Source organism: Bombina bombina, chromosome 7 (genome assembly GCF_027579735.1).
Source record: "Bombina bombina isolate aBomBom1 chromosome 7, aBomBom1.pri, whole genome shotgun sequence".
Taxonomy (NCBI): Eukaryota; Metazoa; Chordata; class Amphibia; order Anura; family Bombinatoridae; genus Bombina; species Bombina bombina.
The window spans coordinates 195,195,873-195,221,363 of NC_069505.1; the positions used below are offsets into that span (position 1 = coordinate 195,195,873).

Here is a 25,491-nt window from a genome sequence, read left to right on the forward strand (position 1 = left end):
AGCCAGGAAAACACTCAACCTACCAAGGGATAAAGGAGGCCTTTGTAGTACTGTCGTTGTTTTCCCTGACACACATATCCACAGTCAAGGAATACACAGGTTCTTTGTTGAGATTTTGTTTATTGATCACATACCAAGTTGATCAACATGGGAGAATTGTGCAGACAGCAAATTCTGAAGCTGGGCAGTCCAGCATTCAGTTTTAACAGAGTACAACAGGTTACGTAATCAACATGTATCCACCAGTAATATTCTACTTAAAGATCCCTTCATCTAGTTGCTGGGCAAAATACCTATTCTAATACATCTGTTTTCCTATACTTGTTACAGTTTTAAAAAATGAGGAATAATTCAACAAGTTAGTTTCCATTTGAACCACCTGTTAGCAAAATAGCATACACTCTATTTGACCTAGCCTAGTTTCCTGTGCACTGGCCTAGTGCACAGAAAACCATTTATGTGACTTTTCTAATATTGGACAGGGAGAAAAATACAGCAATTAACTGTTTGTTATCCTACAGATAGTTGCCTGGCCCAGTGTTACATGCAGAGAGGTAACATACTCACATGACAGGAGTTTTCAAACAAGATAGAAGACAGGATAATTAGACACAAATAAAGCATAAGCAAAAATATCCACTGTGGCCTATCTGACTGAAAAAGCCCCCTTAAAAATAACCAGCTACCTCCATTATTTTACAGTCCCTCCTCTGATACTTCTGTGAGCTCACACAAAAGTATCACAGATGAGTAACTTGTATGACATTTAAGTGACTGAATTCCAACAGTTCCACCATTTCTTTCTCTATAAGTCCACAGCTCATAGCTGGTAGACTGTGCACCAGGGGCAACATACAGGGTGGTGTAGGTGGTATCTGGAGGGCCTGTGTCTTCTTGGAGGATCCTTGTCTGGTTGGGAGTAGTCGAGGAACATAGCTTCTGCAGTAACAAATTGAAACATGACACTACAAGAAAAAGAAACACAATAAGTATGACACACAATATTAGGCCATGCAAGATCTTGGTACCAAGTTCACCCAACCATTCTCCCAGCCCAAAAGACCAGTCAAACCCTTGAGGTACTTCTCTCAGCCTCTGTTGTACCTCTCTTATGTTGTCAATATGTTCAGCTATGAGTGCAGAATTATTAGCAATGAAAACACAGCAAGAATCCTGCACAAGTGCACAAACTCCTCCCTTAGCAGCTAATATGTAGTCTAAGGCCATCCTATTTTGTAATGCAACCATCCTGATTTGTACCTGTTCCTGGGAGAGCAGTTCTATAGCAGTTGTTGTCTCATTGAGTACTTCGTCCAACAAATCTACCAACAAGTCAACCTTATACATCAGAAGTACAGCCCCATATGCAGGGAGAAATCCTGCTCCCACCTACTGACTTTTAGAGGATTTTACAGTTAGATGATTACAAGCATACCCCTACAGGAGTGGATGCAACCTTCAGGCAGCTGTTGGGAGGGATAGAACCCTGGGACAATACACTCTAGGTAACAAGATCATTGTCACATAATGGGCAACCACCTATATCCCCACTGACCTCATATCCAATATGTACCCCTAGAAGTTAATAACGGTATAGTTTCACTGCTGTGATATGACCAGAGTCCATAGAACCAATTTTTAAATAGTGGTAGCAGAGCAGTAAAACTATGCAAAGAGCAATGTCCCCCACAGTCATTAGAATAACTACCATCTCGTTGGAGGCAGGACCAGGAAATAGAGGCATAGTCAGATGCAGTAGTGATATTTATGGAGGACCCTGTCAGAATATCCCACATGTATTCCCTCAGTGTGGTTAGGGTTACTCCGTGCACACACCAGTCCTTGGTTAGGGGCATTAACTATGTGAACTCTAACAGTCTGGTTATATTGGAGTCTGTCAGTCATTTTGTTCATGTCTATCTTACGCAGGTCAGTGTGATTAAGCATGTCTATCTGAAATGCGACACCTATGTATGGGGTACCATGGCCTGCCAACCTAGGCACAAAACCACAAATCCAGCAAGAATCAGTTAGATTTAAGGCGTTGTACATAGTACGGATGGCAAGGATGTAGAAGTTGTCTTTAGATCATGGGGTGCTATTCACCTGTACAGTAAGAAATAAAAAGAGTTATAACAGATAACATTATAGCAATTGAGTGATCACTCTAACAATACAAATGCTTAATTAAATTTGCAGTATAATAGCAACTTGGCTGCCACAATGATCTGCACAATTACACAAAAGATAAGAGTATCAAATATCATCAAATGTATGATTACTGCATACCGAGGATGATCAGTCCACCAGTTACTCATTACTCAGATAGCAAGGAATAAAGAATGATACTCCCCTACACACTTAGTCTTTGTTCTTTGGCATTTCAACAAAAGGGGCAGTCTCAGGTGGTGCAAGCTTGCAATGGGGGATGTGGATACACGACTTGATTTAAGCTATCTTTACAGCGGTGTTAGTGGTGAGCAGTACTTGGAAGGCCTTTCCATCTTGGCTCTAGAGCAGTTTTTCTTGAGAAACTCTTGACCATAACCAGGTCACCAGGAGCGATGGCATGCACTGGCACGTTGTGACTCTGGGGCTGCGCAGCCTTTACCTGCAGGTGGAGAGACTTAAGTATTGATGTTAGTTGCATGCAATAATTCTTTTTGACGTCATCACAAATTCCATGGTCCCTACAGCCTGATTGCTTCTGAGCTATTGCAAGACCAGTATTCATTGGCCTACCCATGAGGATTTCATGTGGGGACAGTTTATGTTTGGGACTTGGGGTAGCTCGCATAGACATTAAAGCCAGAGGCAAAGCATCTGGCCACTTGAGATTTGTTTCCCCACATATTTTTCCCAATTTGTTTTTCAACACACCATTAGCCCTCCCTACAGCTCCTGCACTTTGGGGATGCAAATGATATGGAATGTGCAGCACTTTTGCTACATCCTGTACTACCTGTCCTGTGAACTGAGTACCTTGATCTAAGTACATGTGCTGTGGTAACCCATATCTGGGGATAAACTCCTGCAGCAGCCTTTTTGCGACTGTTTTGTCATCTGCAGGTGCACAAGGAAAGGCTTCCACCCACCCTGAGAATGTGTCTAGTATGACTAGAATGTATTTGTATTGTGTGACCTTTGGCAACTCCACAAAATCCATTTGCAGGTTCACAAAAAGGTCCCCATGGACATGGTGGGTGATTTCTAGCTACAGGTTTAATGGGTTTCCCTACATTGTGCTGGAGACAGATCATGCAATCAGAGCACACAGCTTCAACTGCTTGTCTGACTCCTAGTGCCCACCATTGTGATCTGATTATCTCATGCATGCTGTACCTGTTTACATGGGAGATTCCATGAGTAAGTAGGCAAATTGTTGTGGCCATACCACCTACCCTCCTGTTGTGTAGCCCCCAACTCAAACCATTTGTCAATTTCAATTTCCTCCTGTAGCATACCCTCATAGAAAGTCTCCAAGCATATTAGTGGACTTTCCTGGGAGTCTGCTTCAGGTAAGGCCACTTATGACCCTGGACAGTGTATAGCAGCTTGCTTTGCAGCTGAGTCTGCTTGTGCATGTTCCCTTTGTAATCTCATCTGTTCCCTTTGTGTGTGCAGCTACCTTTATGACAGCTAGAGGATGGTAACAAGAGGGTATGTAAAAGATCTTTGACATAAGTGGCATTTTTGATGGGAGTCCCTACTGCAGTAATGAACCCTCTTAGTTTCCACAATGTTCCAAAATCATGCTCTACTCCAAAATCATAGCGCAAGTCTGTGTAGATGTTGAAAGATTTACCTGTTGCTATCTTGCATATGTGGGTAAGGGCAATTAACTCAGCCACTTCGGCTGATGTAACCTGTATGGGACCTGATTATATTACTTCAGAGTCAGAAAATACTGCATAGCCTGCTACCTTTTTCCCTTCCTCTGTGTAATAGCAAGAACCATCTACATACAATGACAGCTCTGGGTTTGTCAGGGGGGTTTCCTGTAGGTCCGGTCACACAGTCTCTATGGCTTCTGTCTCTTCTATACAGTCATTATATTCACCCTTCTCTTGCAAGATTGGCAACAAGGAAGCAGGATTAGGCACCAATAGGAATTAAGCTTTTACAGCTGCATTCAGGGCTCTTAAATCTTGCACAAACCTGTATAAAGGGGGTTACTGTTTGGTTTGCTAACTGGGAGATTGGAGTATTGCAGGGACTAAAAGGTCTCTACCAAGATACCCTGCTTCAGAAGCTGTTGTATTACAGGCTTAATGCCTCCCAGTGCTTCCTTGCTTAGGGGATACTGTGGGAGTTTAGGCAATTAAGAATTTTCCTTTAATTCCATAACAATTTCCCCTGCAGATTTTATTAGACCAATGTGATCGCCCTCTTTTGGCCCATAGCGATTCAGGCAACTGTTCAAATTCAATTGGCAGAGGGGATTCAGTGTCTCCCTCCATCTGTTTCTCTAAAGTGGCATACACTTTGTTCTTTATCTTATCAGGCACATCTAGAAAGACTCCATCAGGGGTGCAATATTTAGTACATCCCAATATACAGGGCAAGGGGGGCTTAACAAAAAGGCATGTTGCTCTGTAATTGTGGGCCTATGGACACATTAAGGGGTTTTGAGATTGGGTGTGGAATGTATTTATTTCAGGTCATTACATGTTTTTGGTAAGCTACCTGAATATTTGAGGACAAAGTGTTAGATAGTGTAGATTTAGTGGCTCCAGTCTTAATTAAAAATGTATGCTGTTCCCCATTACAGTTACAGTAGGCTCTTTACCTTGCTCAACAGGGATAGTCACCAGTGTATTATCAGCAGCTAGTCAGTCATAGTGTGCGTAAACTTTAGGGTTAAAGGAGTTACCACCTCCCCCCTGTCTCTGTCCATCTCTGTCACGTCTGTCCCTTCCCTGGTTTCCCTTTCTCTTTTTGGATGACCAGTTGTCTGTAGCAAAATGTCTGTGCCTCTGAACAGTTATAGCATTTTAACTGTTTTTGTTTCTCCACCCCCTTGCTTTCCTTCTGTCAGGGTTTTTTCCCTGCTTTGTTTGCCATGTGCTGCTGGCAGCCAATTTACTCACCTCTCTTGCTGAATCTGGTTCAGAGTGTTTGATGCTGCTCATTTCCTGCACGCCCTCTTATGGTCAGACTGTTTTACATCATCCGTGTGAGACAGGTTGCAGTCTCAGAACTGTGATGTCATCACTTATTATTTAAAGGGCCTCTGTTCAGTATGCTTTGCCATTGCGTTGTCTCAGACCTGTTTGTGAGTTCCTGTGTATTACCTGGCTTGCCTGACGTCTCTTCTGGTTCTTGATCCCTGGCTTGTTCCTAACTTTGCTGTTCTCCTTGTTCCTGATTCCGGCTCATCTGACTACTCGCTTTGGCTCCTGACTCGGCTCGTCTGACTACCAGCTCTGGTTTTGACTCCTGGCTTGTTATTTGACTTATGGACTTTGTATTATTTTTGTTATTAATAAAGTGTGATTATTTTTGTTCTTCTTGTCTCAGCCTGAGTCCTGGCACCCTGACACCTTCCTGCCTGTTCTGTTGAGAATAGTATACAGTCTGAGCCTCTGCTGCTCTCTCTTGCGCTTTCATTAACTTCTCTCTGTACTAAGGGTCCGGTACCCTTGTCCAGCCCCTGTGCGCACTGCTTCAAATGGCAGGGTTGACCATTTTAGCATTGACAGCTGTAATTGTTTAGACACTTCTGGGTCTAAGCCACTTACAAATGCACTGACAATAAAGGTTTTAGCATTCCTTTCTACATCCTCAATTCCCCCGTAGTGCTTAATTTTGCAATATTTCCTCTGCAAACTTATCTGTTAATTTTATTCCAATCTACAGCTGAAGTAAACGTCTCTGCAATACACTTCTGTATGTGTGTATACCACTGGTGTCATTTAGTCTCATCTCTTTCATCAGCTATATTATCCCAGGCAGTAACACTTCTGTATGTGTGTAAACCACTGGTGTCATTTAGTCTCATCTCTTTCATCAGCTATATTATCCCAGGCAGTAACACTTCTGTATGTGTGTATACCACTGGTGTCATTTAGTCTCATCTCTTTCATCAGCTATATTATCCCAGGCAGTAACACTTCTGTATGTGTGTATACCACTGGTGTCATTTAGTCTCATCTCTTTCATCAGCTATATTATCCCAGGCAGTAACACTTCTGTATGTGTGTATACCACTGGTGTCATTTAGTCTCATCTCTTTCATCAGCTATATTATCCCAGGCAGTAACACTTCTGTATGTGTGTATACCACTGGTGTCATTTAGTCTCATCTCTTTCATCAGCTATATTATCCCAGGCAGTAACACTTCTGTATGTGTGTATACCACTGGTGTCATTTAGTCTCATCTCTTTCATCAGCTATATTATCCCAGGCAGTAACACTTCTGTATGTGTGTATACCACTGGTGTCATTTAGTCTCATCTCTTTCATCAGCTATAGCATCCCAGGCAGTAACACTTCTGTATGTGTGTATACCACTGGTGTCATTTAGTCTCATCTCTTTCATCAGCTATATTATCCCAGGCAGTAACACTTCTGTATGTGTGTATACCACTGGTGTCATTTAGTCTCATCTCTTTCATCAGCTATATTATCCCAGGCAGTAACACTTCTGTATGTGTGTATACCACTGGTGTCATTTAGTCTCATCTCTTTCATCAGCTATAGTATCCCAGGCAGTAACACTTCTGTATGTGTGTATACCACTGGTGTCATTTAGTCTCATCTCTTTCATCAGCTATATTATCCCAGGCAGTAACACTTCTGTATGTGTGTATACCACTGGTGTCATTTAGTCTCATCTCTTTCATCAGCTATATTATCCCAGGCAGTAACACTTCTGTATGTGTGTATACCACTGGTGTCATTTAGTCTCATCTCTTTCATCAGCTATATTATCCCAGGCAGTAACACTTCTGTATGTGTGTATACCACTGGTGTCATTTAGTCTCATCTCTTTCATCAGCTATATTATCCCAGGCAGTAACACTTCTGTATGTGTGTATACCACTGGTGTCATTTAGTCTCATCTCTTTCATCAGCTATATTATCCCAGGCAGTAACACTTCTGTATGTGTGTATACCACTGGTGTCATTTAGTCTCATCTCTTTCATCAGCTATATTATCCCAGGCAGTAACACTTCTGTATGTGTGTATACCACTGGTGTCATTTAGTCTCATCTCTTTCATCAGCTATATTATCCCAGGCAGTAACACTTCTGTATGTGTGTATACCACTGGTGTCATTTAGTCTCATCTCTTTCATCAGCTATATTATCCCAGGCAGTAACACTTCTGTATGTGTGTACACCACTGGTGTCATTTAGTCTCATCTCTTTCATCAGCTATATTATCCCAGGCAGTAACACTTCTGTATGTGTGTATACCACTGGTGTCATTTAGTCTCATCTCTTTCATCAGCTATATTATCCCAGGCAGTAACACTTCTGTATGTGTGTATACCACTGGTGTCATTTAGTCTCATCTCTTTCATCAGCTATATTATCCCAGGCAGTAACACTTCTGTATGTGTGTATACCACTGGTGTCATTTAGTCTCATCTCTTTCATCAGCTATATTATCCCAGGCAGTAACACTTCTGTATGTGTGTATACCACTGGTGTCATTTAGTCTCATCTCTTTCATCAGCTATATTATCCCAGGCAGTAACACTTCTGTATGTGTGTATACCACTGGTGTCATTTAGTCTCATCTCTTTCATCAGCTATATTATCCCAGGCAGTAACACTTCTGTATGTGTGTATACCACTGGTGTCATTTAGTCTCATCTCTTTCATCAGCTATATTATCCCAGGCAGTAACACTTCTGTATGTGTGTATACCACTGGTGTCATTTAGTCTCATCTCTTTCATCAGCTATATTATCCCAGGCAGTAACACTTCTGTATGTGTGTATACCACTGGTGTCATTTAGTCTCATCTCTTTCATCAGCTATATTATCCCAGGCAGTAACACTTCTGTATGTGTGTATACCACTGGTGTCATTTAGTCTCATCTCTTTCATCAGCTATATTATCCCAGGCAGTAACACTTCTGTATGTGTGTATACCACTGGTGTCATTTAGTCTCATCTCTTTCTTCAGCTATATTATCCCAGGCAGTAACACTTCTGTATGTGTGTATACCACTGGTGTCATTTAGTCTCATCTCTTTCATCAGCTATATTATCCCAGGCAGTAACACTTCTGTATGTGTGTATACCACTGGTGTCATTTAGTCTCATCTCTTTCATCAGCTATATTATCCCAGGCAGTAACACTTCTGTATGTGTGTATACCACTGGTGTCATTTAGTCTCATCTCTTCATCAGCTATATTATCCCAGGCAGTAACACTTCTGTATGTGTGTATACCACTGGTGTCATTTAGTCTCATCTCTTTCATCAGCTATATTATCCCAGGCAGTAACACTTCTGTATGTGTGTATACCACTGGTGTCATTTAGTCTCATCTCTTTCATCAGCTATATTATCCCAGGCAAGTAACACTTCTGTATGTGTGTATACCACTGGTGTCATTTAGTCTCATCTCTTTCATCAGCTATATTATCCCAGGCAGTAACACTTCTGTATGTGTGTATACCACTGGTGTCATTTAGTCTCATCTCTTTCATCAGCTATATTATCCCAGGCAGTAACACTTCTGTATGTGTGTATACCACTGGTGTCATTTAGTCTCATCTCTTTCATCAGCTATATTATCCCAGGCAGTAACACTTCTGTATGTGTGTATACCACTGGTGTCATTTAGTCTCATCTCTTTCATCAGCTATATTATCCCAGGCAGTAACACTTCTGTATGTGTGTATACCACTGGTGTCATTTAGTCTCATCTCTTTCATCAGCTATATTATCCCAGGCAGTAACACTTCTGTATGTGTGTATACCACTGGTGTCATTTAGTCTCATCTCTTTCATCAGCTATATTATCCCAGGGCAGTAACACTTCTGTATGTGTGTATACCACTGTGTCATTTAGTCTCATCTCTTTCATCAGCTATATTATCCCAGGCAGTAACACTTCTGTATGTGTGTATACCACTGGTGTCATTTAGTCTCATCTCTTTCATCAGCTATATTATCCCAGGCAGTAACACTTCTGTATGTGTGTATACCACTGGTGTCATTTTAGTCTCATCTCTTTCATCAGCTATATTATCCCAGGCAGTAACACTTCTGTATGTGTGTATACCACTGGTGTCATTTAGTCTCATCTCTTTTCATCAGCTATATTATCCCAGGCAGTAACACTTCTGTATGTGTGTATACCACTGGTGTCATTTAGTCTCATCTCTTTCATCAGCTATATTATCCAGGCAATAACACTTCTGTATGTGTGTATACCACTGGTGTCATTTAGTCTCATCTCTTTCATCAGCTATATTATCCCAGGCAGTAACACTTCTGTATGTGTGTATACCACTGGTGTCATTTAGTCTCATCTCTTTCATCAGCTATATTATCCCAGGCAGTAACACTTCTGTATGTGTGTATACCACTGGTGTCATTTAGTCTCATCTCTTTCATCAGCTATATTATCCCAGGCAGTAACACTTCTGTATGTGTGTATACCACTGGTGTCATTTAGTCTCATCTCTTTCATCAGCTATATTATCCCAGGCAGTAACACTTCTGTATGTGTGTATACCACTGGTGTCATTTAGTCTCATCTCTTTCATCAGCTATATTATCCCAGGCAGTAACACTTCTGTATGTGTGTATACCACTGGTGTCATTTAGTCTCATCTCTTTCATCAGCTATATTATCCCAGGCAGTAACACTTCTGTATGTGTGTATACCACTGGTGTCATTTAGTCTCATCTCTTTCATCAGCTATATTATCCCAGGCAGTAACACTTCTGTATGTGTGTATACCACTGGTGTCATTTAGTCTCATCTCTTTCATCAGCTATATTATCCCAGGCAATAACACTTCTGTATGTGTGTATACCACTGGTGTCATTTAGTCTCATCTCTTTCATCAGCTATATTATCCCAGGCAGTAACACTTCTGTATGTGTGTATACCACTGGTGTCATTTAGTCTCATCTCTTTCATCAGCTATATTATCCCAGGCAGTAACACTTCTGTATGTGTGTATACCACTGGTGTCATTTAGTCTCATCTCTTTCATCAGCTATATTATCCCAGGCAGTAACACTTCTGTATGTGTGTATACCACTGGTGTCATTTAGTCTCATCTCTTTCATCAGCTATATTATCCCAGGCAGTAACACTTCTGTATGTGTGTGTGTGTGTGTGTGTGTGTGTGTGTGTGTGTGTATACCACTGGTGTCATTTAGTCTCATCTCTTTCATCAGCTATATTATCCCAGGCAGTAACACTTCTGTATGTGTGTATACCACTGGTGTCATTTAGTCTCATCTCTTTCATCAGCTATATTATCCCAGGCAGTAACACTTCTGTATGTGTGTATACCACTGGTGTCATTTAGTCTCATCTCTTTCATCAGCTATATTATCCCAGGCAGTAACACTTCTGTATGTGTGTATACCACTGGTGTCATTTAGTCTCATCTCTTTCATCAGCTATATTATCCCAGGCAGTAACACTTCTGTATGTGTGTATACCACTGGTGTCATTTAGTCTCATCTCTTTCATCAGCTATATTATCCCCAGGCAGTAACACTTCTGTATGTGTGTATACCACTGGTGTCATTTAGTCTCATCTCTTTCATCAGCTATATTATCCCAGGCAGTAACACTTCTGTATGTGTGTATACCCACTGGTGTCATTTAGTCTCATCTCTTTCATCAGCTATATTATCCCAGGCAGTAACACTTCTGTATGTGTGTATACCACTGGTGTCATTTAGTCTCATCTCTTTCATCAGCTATATTATCCCAGGCAGTAACACTTCTGTATGTGTGTATACCACTGGTGTCATTTAGTCTCATCTCTTTCATCAGCTATATTATCCCAGGCAGTAACACTTCTGTATGTGTGTGTGTGTGTGTGTGTGTGTGTGTGTGTGTGTGTGTGTGTATACCACTGGTGTCATTTAGTCTCATCTCTTTCATCAGCTATATTATCCCAGGCAGTAACACTTCTGTATGTGTGTATACCACTGGTGTCATTTAGTCTCATCTCTTTCATCAGCTATATTATCCCAGGCAGTAACACTTCTGTATGTGTGTATACCACTGGTGTCATTTAGTCTCATCTCTTTCATCAGCTATATTATCCCAGGCAGTAACACTTCTGTATGTGTGTATACCACTGGTGTCATTTAGTCTCATCTCTTTCATCAGCTATATTATCCCAGGCAGTAACACTTCTGTATGTGTGTATACCACTGGTGTCATTTAGTCTCATCTCTTTCATCAGCTATATTATCCCAGGCAGTAACACTTCTGTATGTGTGTATACCACTGGTGTCATTTAGTCTCATCTCTTTCATCAGCTATATTATCCCAGGCAGTAACACTTCTGTATGTGTGTATACCACTGGTGTCATTTAGTCTCATCTCTTTCATCAGCTATATTATCCCAGGCAGTAACACTTCTGTATGTGTGTATACCACTGGTGTCATTTAGTCTCATCTCTTTCATCAGCTATATTATCCCAGGCAGTAACACTTCTGTATGTGTGTATACCACTGGTGTCATTTAGTCTCATCTCTTTCATCAGCTATATTATCCCAGGCAGTAACACTTCTGTATGTGTGTATACCACTGGTGTAATTTAGTCTCATCTCTTTCATCAGCTATATTATCCCAGGCAGTAACACTTCTGTATGTGTGTGTGTGTGTGTGTGTGTGTATACCACTGGTGTCATTTAGTCTCATCTCTTTCATCAGCTATATTATCCCAGGCAGTAACACTTCTGTATGTGTGTATACCACTGGTGTCATTTAGTCTCATCTCTTTCATCAGCTATATTATCCCAGGCAGTAACACTTCTGTATGTGTGTATACCACTGGTGTCATTTAGTCTCATCTCTTTCATCAGGTATATTATCCCAGGCAGTAACACTTCTGTATGTGTGTATACCACTGGTGTCATTTAGTCTCATCTCTTTCATCAGCTATATTATCCCAGGCAGTAACACTTCTGTATGTGTGTATACCACTGGTGTCATTTAGTCTCATCTCTTTCATCAGCTATATTATCCCAGGCAGTAACACTTCTGTATGTGTGTATACCACTGGTGTCATTTAGTCTCATCTCTTTCATCAGCTATATTATCCCAGGCAGTAACACTTCTGTATGTGTGTATACCACTGGTGTCATTTAGTCTCATCTCTTTCATCAGCTATATTATCCCAGGCAGTAACACTTCTGTATGTGTGTATACCACTGGTGTCATTTAGTCTCATCTCTTTCATCAGCTATATTATCCCAGGCAGTAACACTTCTGTATGTGTGTATACCACTGGTGTCATTTAGTCTCATCTCTTTCATCAGCTATATTATCCCAGGCAGTAACACTTCTGTATGTGTGTATACCACTGGTGTCATTTAGTCTCATCTCTTTCATCAGCTATATTATCCCAGGCAATAACACTTCTGTATGTGTGTATACCACTGGTGTCATTTAGTCTCATCTCTTTCATCAGCTATATTATCCCAGGCAGTAACACTTCTGTATGTGTGTATACCACTGGTGTCATTTAGTCTCATCTCTTTCATCAGCTATATTATCCCAGGCAGTAACACTTCTGTATGTGTGTATACCACTGGTGTCATTTAGTCTCATCTCTTTCATCAGCTATATTATCCCAGGCAGTAACACTTCTGTATGTGTGTATACCACTGGTGTCATTTAGTCTCATCTCTTTCATCAGCTATATTATCCCAGGCAGTAACACTTCTGTATGTGTGTATACCACTGGTGTCATTTAGTCTCATCTCTTTCATCAGCTATATTATCCCAGGCAGTAACACTTCTGTATGTGTGTATACACTGGTGTCATTTAGTCTCATCTCTTTCATCAGCTATATTATCCCAGGGCAATAACACTTCTGTATGTGGGTATACCACTGGTGTAATTTAGTCTCATCTCTTTCATCAGCTATATTATCCCAGGCAGTAACACTTCTGTATGTGTGTATACCACTGGTGTCATTTAGTCTCATCTCTTTCATCAGCTATATTATCCCAGGCAGTAACACTTCTGTATGTGAGTATACCACTGGTGTCATTTAGTCTCATCTCTTTCATCAGCTATATTATCCCAGGCAGATAACACATCTGTATGTGTGTATACCACTGGTGTCATTAGTCTCATCTCTTTCATCAGCTATATTATCCCAGGCAGTAACACTTCTGTATGTGGTGTATACCACTGGTGGTCATTTAGTCTCATCTCTTTCATCAGCTATATTATCCCAGGCAGTAACACTTCTGTATGTGTGTATACCACTGGTGTCATTTAGTCTCATCTCTTTCATCAGCTATATTATCCCAGGCAAGTAACACTTCTGTATGTTGTGTATACCACTGGTGGTCATTTAGTCTCATCTCTTTCATCAGCTATAATTATCCCCAGGCAGAGTAACACTTCTGTATGTGTGTATACCACTGGTGTCATTTAGTCTCATCTCTTTCATCAGCTATATTATCCCAGGCAGTAACACTTCTGTATGTGTGTATACCACTGGTGTCATTTAGTCTCATCTCTTTCATCAGCTATATTATCCCAGGCGAGTAACACTTCTGTATGTGTGTAGACCACTGGTGTCATTTAGGTCTCATCTCTTTCATCAGCTATATTATCCCAGGCAGTAACACTTCTGTAGTGTTGTATACCACAGGGTGTCATTTAGTCTCATACTCTTTCATCAGCTATATTATCCCAGGCAGTAACACTTCTGTATGTGTGTATACGACTGTTGTCATTTAGTTCTCATCTCTTTCATCAGCTATATTATCCCAGGCAGTAACACTTCTGTATGTGTGTATACCACTGGTGTCATTTAGTCTCATCTCTTTCATCAGCTATATTATCCCAGGCAGTAACACTTCTGTATGTGTGTATACCACTGGTGTCATTTAGTCTCATCTCTTTCATCAGCTATATTATCCCAGGCAGTAACACTTCTGTATGTGTGTATACCACTGGTGTCATTTAGTCTCATCTCTTTCATCAGCTATATTATCCCAGGCAGTAACACTTCTGTATGTGTGTATACCACTGGTGTCATTTAGTCTCATCTCTTTCATCAGCTATATTATCCCAGGCAGTAACACTTCTGTATGTGTGTATACCACTGGTGTCATTTAGTCTCATCTCTTTCATCAGCTATATTATCCCAGGCAGTAACACTTCTGTATGTGTGTATAACAACTGGTGTCATTTAGTCTCATCTCTTTCATCAGCTATATTATCCCAGGCAGTAACACTTCTGTATGTGTGTATACCACTGGTGTCATTTAGTCTCATCTCTTTCATCAGATATATTATCCAGGCAAGTAACACTTCTGTATGTGTGTATACCACTGGTGTCATTTAGTCTCATCTCTTTCATCAGCTATTTTATCCCAGGCAGTAACACTTCTGTATGTGTGTATACCACTGGTGTCATTTAGTCTCATCTCTTTCATCAGCTATATTATCCCAGGCAGTAACACTTCTGTATGTGTGTATACCACTGGTGTCATTTAGTCTCATCTCTTTCATCAGCTATATTATCCCAGGCAGTAACACTTCTGTATGTGTGTATACCACTGGTGTCATTTAGTCTCATCTCTTTCATCAGCTATATTATCCCAGGCAGTAACACTTCTGTATGTGTGTATACCACTGGTGTCATTTAGTCTCATCTCTTTCATCAGCTATATTATCCCAGGGCAGTAGTAACACTTCTGTATGTGTGTATACCACTGGTGTCATTTAGAGTCTCATCTCTTTCAATCAGCTATATTATCCCAGGCAGTAACACTTCTGTATGTGTGTATACCACTGGTGTCATTTAGTTCTCATCTCTTTCATCAGCTATATATCCCAGGCAGTAACACTTCTGTATGTGTGTATACCACTGGTGTCATTTAGGTCTCATCTCTTTCATCAGCTATATTATCCCAGGCAGTAACACTTCTGTATGTGTGTATACCACTGTGTCATTTAGTCTCATCTCTTTCATCAGCTATATTATTCCAGGCGAGTAACACTTCTGTATGTGTGTATACCACTGGTGTCATTTAGTCTCATCTCTTTCATCAGCTAATATCCCAGGCAGTAACACTTCTGTATGTGTGTATACCACTGGTGTCATTTACGTCTCATCTCTTCATCAGCTATATTATCCCAGGCAGGTAACACTTCTGTATGTGTGTATACCACTGTGTCATTTAGTCTCATCTCCTTTCATCAGCTATATTATCCCAGGCAGTTAACACTTCTGTATGTGTGTATACCACTGGTGTCATTTAGTCTCATCTCTTTCATCAGCTATATTATCCCAGGCAATAACAACTTCTGTATGTGGTGTATACCACTGGTGTCATTTAGTCTCATCTCTTTCATCAGCTATATTATCCCAGGCAGTAACACTTCTGTATGTGTGTATACCACTGGTGTCATTTAGTCTCATCTCTTTCATCAGCTATATTATCCCAGGCAGTAACACTTCTGTATGTGTGAATACACCTGGTGTCATTTAGTCTCATCTCTTTCATCAGCTATATTATCCCAGGCAGTAACACTTATGTATGTGTGTTATACCACTGGTGTCATTTAGTCTCATCTCTTTCATCAGCTATATTATCCCAGGCATTAACACTTCTGTATGTGTGTATACCACTGGTGTCATTTAGTCTCATCTCTTTCATCAGCTATATTATCCCAGGCTGTAACTACTTCTGTATAGTGTATACCACTGGTGACCATTTAGCCTCTTTCATTCATCAGCTTTATTATCCCAGGCAGTACACTCTGTATGTGGTTATACCTCTGGTGGTCCATTTAGTCTCATCTCTTTCATCAGGCTATATTATCCCCAGGCAGGAACACTTCTGTATGTGTGTATACCACTGGTGCATTTAGTCTCATCTCATTTCATCAGCTATATTATCCCAGGCAGTAACTCTTCTGTATGGTGTATATACCACTGGTGTCCTTTTAGCTCATCTCTTTCCAATCATCTATATATCCCAGGCAGTAACACTTCTATGTATGTGTGTATTACCCTCTGGTGTCCATTTAGTCTCATCCTTTCATCAGCTATATTATCCCAGGCGAGTCACACTTCTGTATTGTGTATACCACTGGTGTCATTTAGTCTCATCTCTTTCATCTGCTATATTATCCCAGGCAGTAACACTTTCTGTAAGTGTGTATACCACTGGTGTCATTTAGTCTCATCTCTTTCATCAGCTATATTATCCCATGGCAGTAACACTTCTGTATGTGTGTATACCACTGGTGTCATTTAGTCTCATCTCTTTCATCAGCTATATTATCCCAGGCAGTAACACTTCTGTATGTGTGTATACCACTGGTGTCATTTAGTCTCATCTCTTTCATCAGCTATATTATCCCAGGCAGTAACACTTCTGTATGTGTGTATACCACTGGTGTCATTTAGTCTCATCTCTTTCATCAGCTATATTATCCCAGGCAGTAACACTTCTGTATGTGTGTATACCACTGGTGTCATTTAGTCTCATCTCTTTCATCAGCTATATTATCCCAGGCAGTAACACTTCTGTATGTGTGTATACCACTGGTGTCATTTAGTCTCATCTCTTTCATCAGCTATATTATCCCAGGCAGTAACACTTCTGTATGTGTGTATACCACTGGTGTCATTTAGTCTCATCTCTTTCATCAGCTATATTATCCCAGGCAGTAACACTTCTGTTTGTGTGTGTGTGTGTGTGTGGTGTGTGTGTGGTGTGTGTGTATACCACTGGTGTCATTTAGTCTCATCTCTTTCATCAGCTATATTATCCAGCAGGTAACACTTCTGTATGTGTGTATACCACTGTGTCATTTAGTCTCATCTCTTTCATCAGCTATTTTATCCCAGGCAGTAACACTTCTGTATGTGTGTATACCACTGGTGTCATTTAGTCTCATCTCTTTCCATCAGCTATATTATCCCAGGCAGTAACACTTCTGTATGTGTGTATACCACTGGTGTCATTTAGTCTCATCTCTTTCATCAGCTATATTATCCCAGGCGAGTAACACTTCTGTATGTGTGTATACCACTGGTGGTCATTTAGTCTCATCTCTTTCATCAGCTATATTATCCCAGGCAGTAACACTTCTGTATGTGTGTATACCACTGGTGTCATTTAGTCTCATCTCTTTCATCAGCTATATTATCCCAGGCAGTAACACTCTGTATGTGTGTATACCACTGGTGTCATTTAGTCTCATCTCTTTCATCAGCTATATTATCCCAGGCAGTAACACTTCTGTATGTGTGTATACCACTGGTGTCATTTAGTCTCATCTCTTTCATCAGCTATATTATCCCAGGCAGTAACACTTCTGTATGTGTGTATACCACTGGTGTCATTTAGTCTCATCTCTTTCATCAGCTATATTATCCCAGGCAGTAACACTTCTGTATGTGTGTGTGTGTGTGTGTGTGTGTGTGTGTGTGTGTGTGTGTATACCACTGGTGTCATTTAGTCTCATCTCTTTCATCAGCTATATTATCCCAGGCAGTAACACTTCTGTATGTGTGTATACCACTGGTGTCATTTAGTCTCATCTCTTTCATCAGCTATATTATCCCAGGCAGTAACACTTCTGTATGTGTGTATACCACTGGTGTCATTTAGTCTCATCTCTTTCATCAGCTATATTATCCCAGGCAGTAACACTTCTGTATGTGTGTATACCACTGGTGTCATTTAGTCTCATCTCTTTCATCAGCTATATTATCCCAGGCAGTAACACTTCTGTATGTGTGTATACCACTGGTGTCATTTAGTCTCATCTCTTTCATCAGCTATATTATCCCAGGCAGTAACACTTCTGTATGTGTGTATACCACTGGTGTCATTTAGTCTCATCTCTTTCATCAGCTATATTATCCCAGGCAGTAACACTTCTGTATGTGTGTATACCACTGGTGTCATTTAGTCTCATCTCTTTCATCAGCTATATTATCCCAGGCAGTAACACTTCTGTATGTGTGTATACCACTGGTGTCATTTAGTCTCATCTCTTTCATCAGCTATATTATCCCAGGCAGTAACACTTCTGTATGTGTGTATACCACTGGTGTCATTTAGTCTCATCTCTTTCATCAGCTATATTATCCCAGGCAGTAACACTTCTGTATGTGTGTATACCACTGGTGTAATTTAGTCTCATCTCTTTCATCAGCTATATTATCCCAGGCAGTAACACTTCTGTATGTGTGTATACCACTGGTGTCATTTAGTCTCATCTCTTTCATCAGCTATATTATCCCAGGCAGTAACACTTCTGTATGTGTGTGTGTGTGTGTGTGTGTGTATACCACTGGTGTCATTTAGTCTCATCTCTTTCATCAGCTATATTATCCCAGGCAGTAACACTTCTGTATGTGTGTATACCACTGGTGTCATTTAGTCTCATCTCTTTCATCAGCTATATTATCCCAGGCAGTAACACTTCTGTATGTGTGTATACCACTGGTGTCATTTAGTCTCATCTCTTTCATCAGCTATATTATCCCAGGCAGTAACACTTCTGTATGTGTGTATACCACTGGTGTCATTTAGTCTCATCTCTTTCATCAGCTATATTATCCCAGGCAGTAACACTTCTGTATGTGTGTATACCACTGGTGTCATTTAGTCTCATCTCTTTCATCAGCTATATTATCCCAGGCAGTAACACTTCTGTATGTGTGTATACCACTGGTGTCATTTAGTCTCATCTCTTTCATCAGCTATATTATCCCAGGCAGTAACACTTCTGTATGGTGTATACCACTGGTGTCATTTAGTCTCATCTCTTTCATCAGCTATATTATCCAGGCAGTAACACTTCCTGTATGTGTGTATACCACTGGTGTCATTTAGTCTCATCTCTTTCATCAGCTATATTATCCCAGGCAGTAACACTTCTGTATGTGTGTATACCACTGGTGTCATTTAGTCTCATCTCTTTCATCAGCTATATTATCCCAGGCAGTAACACTTCTGTATGTGTGTATACCACTGGTGTCATTTAGTCTCATCTCTTTCATCAGCTATATTATCCCAGGCAGTAACACTTCTGTATGTGTGTATACCACTGGTGTCATTTAGTCTCATCTCTTTCATCAGCTATATTATCCCAGGCAGTAACACTTCTGTATGTGTGTATACCACTGGTGTCATTTAGTCTCATCTCTTTCATCAGCTATATTATCCCAGGCAGTAACACTTCTGTATGTGTGTATACCACTGGTGTCATTTAGTCTCATCTCTTTCATCAGCTATATTATCCCAGGCAGTAACACTTCTGTATGTGTGTGTGTGTGTGTGTGTGTGTGTGTGTGTGTGTGTGTGTGTGTGTGTGTGTGTGTATACCACTGGTGTCATTTAGTCTCATCTCTTTCATCAGCTATATTATCCCAGGCAGTAACACTTCTGTATGTGTGTATACCACTGGTGTCATTTAGTCTCATCTCTTTCATCAGCTATATTATCCCAGGCAGTAACACTTCTGTATGTGTGTATACCACTGGTGTCATTTAGTCTCATCTCTTTCATCAGCTATATTATCCCAGGCAGTAACACTTCTGTATGTGTGTATACCACTGGTGTCATTTAGTCTCATCTCTTTCATCAGCTATATTATCCCAGGCAGTAACACTTCTGTATGTGTGTATACCACTGGTGTCATTTAGTCTCATCTCTTTCATCAGCTATATTATCCCAGGCAGTAACACTTCTGTATGTGTGTATACCACTGGTGTCATTTAGTCTCATCTCTTTCATCAGCTATATTATCCCAGGCAGTAACACTTCTGTATGTGTGTATACCACTGGTGTCATTTAGTCTCATCTCTTTCATCAGCTATATTATCCCAGGCAATAACACTTCTGTATGTGTGTATACCACTGGTGTCATTTAGTCTCATCTCTTTCATCAGCTATATTATCCCAGGCAGTAACACTTCTGTATGTGTGTATACCACTGGTGTCATTTAGTCTCATCTCTTTCATCAGCTATATTATCCCAGGCAGTAACACTTCTGTATGTGTGTGTGTGTGTGTGTGTGTGTGTGTGTGTGTGTGTGTGTGTGTGTGTGTGTGTGTGTGTATACCACTGGTGTCATTTAGTCTCATCTCTTTCATCAGCTATATTATCCCAGGCAGTAACACTTCTGTATGTGTGTATACCACTGGTGTCATTTAGTCTCATCTCTTTCATCAGCTATATTATCCCAGGCAGTAACACTTCTGTATGTGTGTATACTACTGGTGTCATTTAGTCTCATCTCTTTCATCAGCTATATTATCCCAGGCAGTAACACTTCTGTATGTGTGTATACCACTGGTGTCATTTAGTCTCATCTCTTTCATCAGCTATATTATCCCAGGCAGTAACACTTCTGTATGTGTGTATACCACTGGTGTCATTTAGTCTCATCTCTTTCATCAGCTATATTATCCCAGGCAGTAACACTTCTGTATGTGTGTATACCACTGGTGTCATTTAGTCTCATCTCTTTCATCAGCTATATTATCCCAGGCAGTAACACTTCTGTATGTGTGTATACCACTGGTGTCATTTAGTCTCATCTCTTTCATCAGCTATATTATCCCAGGCAGTAACACTTCTGTATGTGTGTATACCACTGGTGTCATTTAGTCTCATCTCTTTCATCAGCTATATTATCCCAGGCAGTAACACTTCTGTATGTGTGTATACCACTGGTGTCATTTAGTCTCATCTCTTTCATCAGCTATATTATCCCAGGCAGTAACACTTCTGTATGTGTGTATACCACTGGTGTAATTTAGTCTCATCTCTTTCATCAGCTATATTATCCCAGGCAGTAACACTTCTGTATGTGTGTATACCACTGGTGTCATTTAGTCTCATCTCTTTCATCAGCTATATTATCCCAGGCAGTAACACTTCTGTATGTGTGTGTGTGTGTGTGTGTGTGTGTATACCACTGGTGTCATTTAGTCTCATCTCTTTCATCAGCTATATTATCCCAGGCAGTAACACTTCTGTATGTGTGTATACCACTGGTGTCATTTAGTCTCATCTCTTTCATCAGCTATATTATCCCAGGCAGTAACACTTCTGTATGTGTGTATACCACTGGTGTCATTTAGTCTCATCTCTTTCATCAGCTATATTATCCCAGGCAGTAACACTTCTGTATGTGTGTATACCACTGGTGTCATTTAGTCTCATCTCTTTCATCAGCTATATTATCCCAGGCAGTAACACTTCTGTATGTGTGTATACCACTGGTGTCATTTAGTCTCATCTCTTTCATCAGCTATATTATCCCAGGCAGTAACACTTCTGTATGTGTGTATACCACTGGTGTCATTTAGTCTCATCTCTTTCATCAGCTATATTATCCCAGGCAGTAACACTTCTGTATGTGTGTATACCACTGGTGTCATTTAGTCTCATCTCTTTCATCAGCTATATTATCCCAGGCAGTAACACTTCTGTATGTGTGTATACCCACTGGTGTCATTTAGTCTCATCTCTTTCATCAGCTATATTATCCCAGGCAGTAACACTTCTGTATGTGTGTATACCACTGGTGTCATTTAGTCTCATCTCTTTCATCAGCTATATTATCCCAGGCAGTAACACTTCTGTATGTGTGTATACCACTGGTGTCATTTAGTCTCATCTCTTTCATCAGCTATATTATCCCAGGCAGTAACACTTCTGTATGTGTGTATACCACTGGTGTCATTTAGTCTCATCTCTTTCATCAGCTATATTATCCCAGGCAGTAACACTTCTGTATGTGTGTATACCACTGGTGTCATTTAGTCTCATCTCTTTCATCAGCTATATTATCCCAGGCAGTAACACTTCTGTATGTGTGTATACCACTGGTGTCATTTAGTCTCATCTCTTTCATCAGCTATATTATCCCAGGCAGTAACACTTCTGTATGTGTGTATACCACTGGTGTCATTTAGTCTCATCTCTTTCATCAGCTATATTATCCCAGGCAGTAACACTTCTGTATGTGTGTATACCACTGGTGTCATTTAGTCTCATCTCTTTCATCAGCTATATTATCCCAGGCAGTAACACTTCTGTATGTGTGTATATCACTGGTGTCATTTAGTCTCATCTCTTTCATCAGCTATATTATCCCAGGCAGTAACACTTCTGTATGTGTGTATACCACTGGTGTCATTTAGTCTCATCTCTTTCATCAGCTATATTATCCCAGGCAGTAACACTTCTGTATGTGTGTATACCACTGGTGTCATTTAGTCTCATCTCTTTCATCAGCTATATTATCCCAGGCAGTAACACTTCTGTATGTGTGTATACCACTGGTGTCATTTAGTCTCATCTCTTTCATCAGCTATATTATCCCAGGCAGTAACACTTCTGTATGTGTGTATACCACTGGTGTCATTTAGTCTCATCTCTTTCATCAGCTATATTATCCCAGGCAGTAACACTTCTGTATGTGTGTATACCACTGGTGTCATTTAGTCTCATCTCTTTCATCAGCTATATTATCCCAGGCAGTAACACTTCTGTATGTGTGTATACCACTGGTGTCATTTAGTCTCATCTCTTTCATCAGCTATATTATCCCAGGCAGTAACACTTCTGTATGTGTGTATACCACTGGTGTCATTTAGTCTCATCTCTTTCATCAGCTATATTATCCCAGGCAGTAACACTTCTGTATGTGTGTATACCACTGGTGTCATTTAGTCTCATCTCTTTCATCAGCTATATTATCCCAGGCAGTAACACTTCTGTATGTGTGTATACCACTGGTGTCATTTAGTCTCATCTCTTTCATCAGCTATATTATCCCAGGCAGTAACACTTCTGTATGTGTGTATACCACTGGTGTCATTTAGTCTCATCTCTTTCATCAGCTATATTATCCCAGGCAGTAACACTTCTGTATGTGTGTATACCACTGGTGTCATTTAGTCTCATCTCTTTCATCAGCTATATTATCCCAGGCAGTAACACTTCTGTATGTGTGTATATCACTGGTGTCATTTAGTCTCATCTCTTTCATCAGCTATATTATCCCAGGCAGTAACACTTCTGTATGTGTGTATACCACTGGTGTCATTTAGTCTCATCTCTTTCATCAGCTATATTATCCCAGGCAGTAACACTTCTGTATGTGTGTATACCACTGGTGTCATTTAGTCTCATCTCTTTCATCAGCTATATTATCCCAGGCAGTAACACTTCTGTATGTGTGTATATCACTGGTGTCATTTAGTCTCATCTCTTTCATCAGCTATATTATCCCAGGCAGTAACACTTCTGTATGTGTGTATACCACTGGTGTCATTTAGTCTCATCTCTTTCATCAGCTATATTATCCCAGGCAGTAACACTTCTGTATGTGTGTATACCACTGGTGTAATTTAGTCTCATCTCTTTCATCAGCTATATTATCCCAGGCAGTAACACTTCTGTATGTGTGTATACCACTGGTGTCATTTAGTCTCATCTCTTTCATCAGCTATATTATCCCAGGCAGTAACACTTCTGTATGTGTGTATACCACTGGTGTCATTTAGTCTCATCTCTTTCATCAGCTATATTATCCCAGGCAGTAACACTTCTGTATGTGTGTATACCACTGGTGTCATTTAGTCTCATCTCTTTCATCAGCTATATTATCCCAGGCAGTAACACTCCTAGCAGTTTCAGTTCCCCAATTATACGGAGCTCTGTTATAAGCTGTAATGAATTTAACTTTTTCTTATGGAGTAAATACAGACTCAAATAGCTGCCACATATCTCTGACTCATCACTTACACCAGTGAGTGAGAATGTTTTCACAAGGGCTGTGTGTCACAAACCCAGCTAACCCACTTTGTCTATTCCTGTTAGATCTGCGCAGCGAAGGAGTTGCTGGGGGGGCTGTGGGCACTACTGCTTGCACTTGCTCTATGGGAGCTTGTGGGGCAATGCAGGGTATAGGGCACAAGATCGCACTATTTCTTGCTACAGCACTAGATCTGGCTGACTATAGGGTGGTGGGCTATGTGTGTCTTTCCCTTTCTTTTTCCCCTTACTCGGCAATGGGAGGTTATAGGTGGGATCCTGTATTTTTGACATTTTTCAGCTTCTGCGTGCCATTTCAGATAGATATTCCATTCAGAGAGCTTGGGCTTATTATTTTTCTGTGTGTTAAGTAATCTGTCCTGCAATGTGTGCAAATAATCTAAATTCCATGTACCCTCAGGTGGCCAATGGTGTTTTTACCCATTTATCATGATAGGAATTAATTAATAGGCCACAATGTTGCTCCTTATAGGCTGCAGGGGACCATAAGGGCCACTTGGGCCCCTCCTCTGTTTCAGGACTACCCTTACTGGATTTCTGTCCCATCTTAATTGCTACTATAGTTTTACGCACCGGAAGACCCTGTCTTCAGCTAGCACTTATTACACTTATATTTCTCAATTGCGACTTAAGTTTTACACACTAAAAGACCCTGTCTCCTTCAGCTAGCAGCTATTTTACCGGTAATTTTTTATACATATGCAGTACATTTTGCCTTTTTATTTCCCTTAGTAAGCCAACCAGGTCAAGATTTGAGCAAAGGGCATCACCTCAGTCTCTCTTCTAACTCTCTCCCAAGCCACCCTGGGACTTATTGAGACTGAGGACCCAGTACCACTCTCACTTGCCTGTTCTGCTGACAACCTCCTCGTCACACAAATTCATCACAACCAAATTATTTTAATAATCTGTTACAATTTAACTATTAAATCAGTGATATCACAGTAAAATCAATAAAGTCAATAAGCAAAATCTCTAGGAATCACGTCACCCAGAATGTTCAAGCATATTCCCCTTTACCTAAAGACACTCAACCAATTAAGCTAAAGCAATTTAAAGGTGGATTACCTGTTTTGACCGGTCTTTGTTGAGTGTCTCCAGGGTCCAGTGGTGTCTGCCTGAAGAGGATTCCGAGATATTGCAAATCCTGGCCAACGCACCAAAACTGTCGTTTTCCCTGACACAAATATCCACAGTCAAGGAATACACAGGTTCTTTGTTGAGATTTTGTTTATTGATCACGTATCAAGTTGATCAACATGGGAGAATTGTGCAGACAGCAAATTCTGAAGCTGGGCAGTCCAGCATTCAGTTTTAACAGAGTACAACAGGTTACGTAATCAGCATGTATCCACCAGTAATATTCTACTTAAAGATCCCTTTATCTGGTTGCTGGGCAAAATACCTATTCTAGTACATCTGTTTTCCTATACTTGTTACAATTTACAAGAATGAGGAACAATTCAACAAGTTAGTTT

At 40.5% G+C, this 25,491-nt stretch overlaps 1 long non-coding RNA gene across 1 annotated transcript; it reads right to left on the reverse strand.

Annotated features, from left to right (window-relative positions):
* Nucleotides 1-100: 100 nt before the first annotated feature.
* LOC128666121 (uncharacterized) lies at nt 101-25,275 on the reverse strand. Its single transcript, XR_008403206.1, has 2 exons — nt 25,082-25,275; nt 101-965 (listed from the first exon to the last, which is right to left on the reverse strand). It is a non-coding gene; the product is annotated as an uncharacterized LOC128666121 (long non-coding RNA).
* Nucleotides 25,276-25,491: the final 216 nt, after the last annotated feature.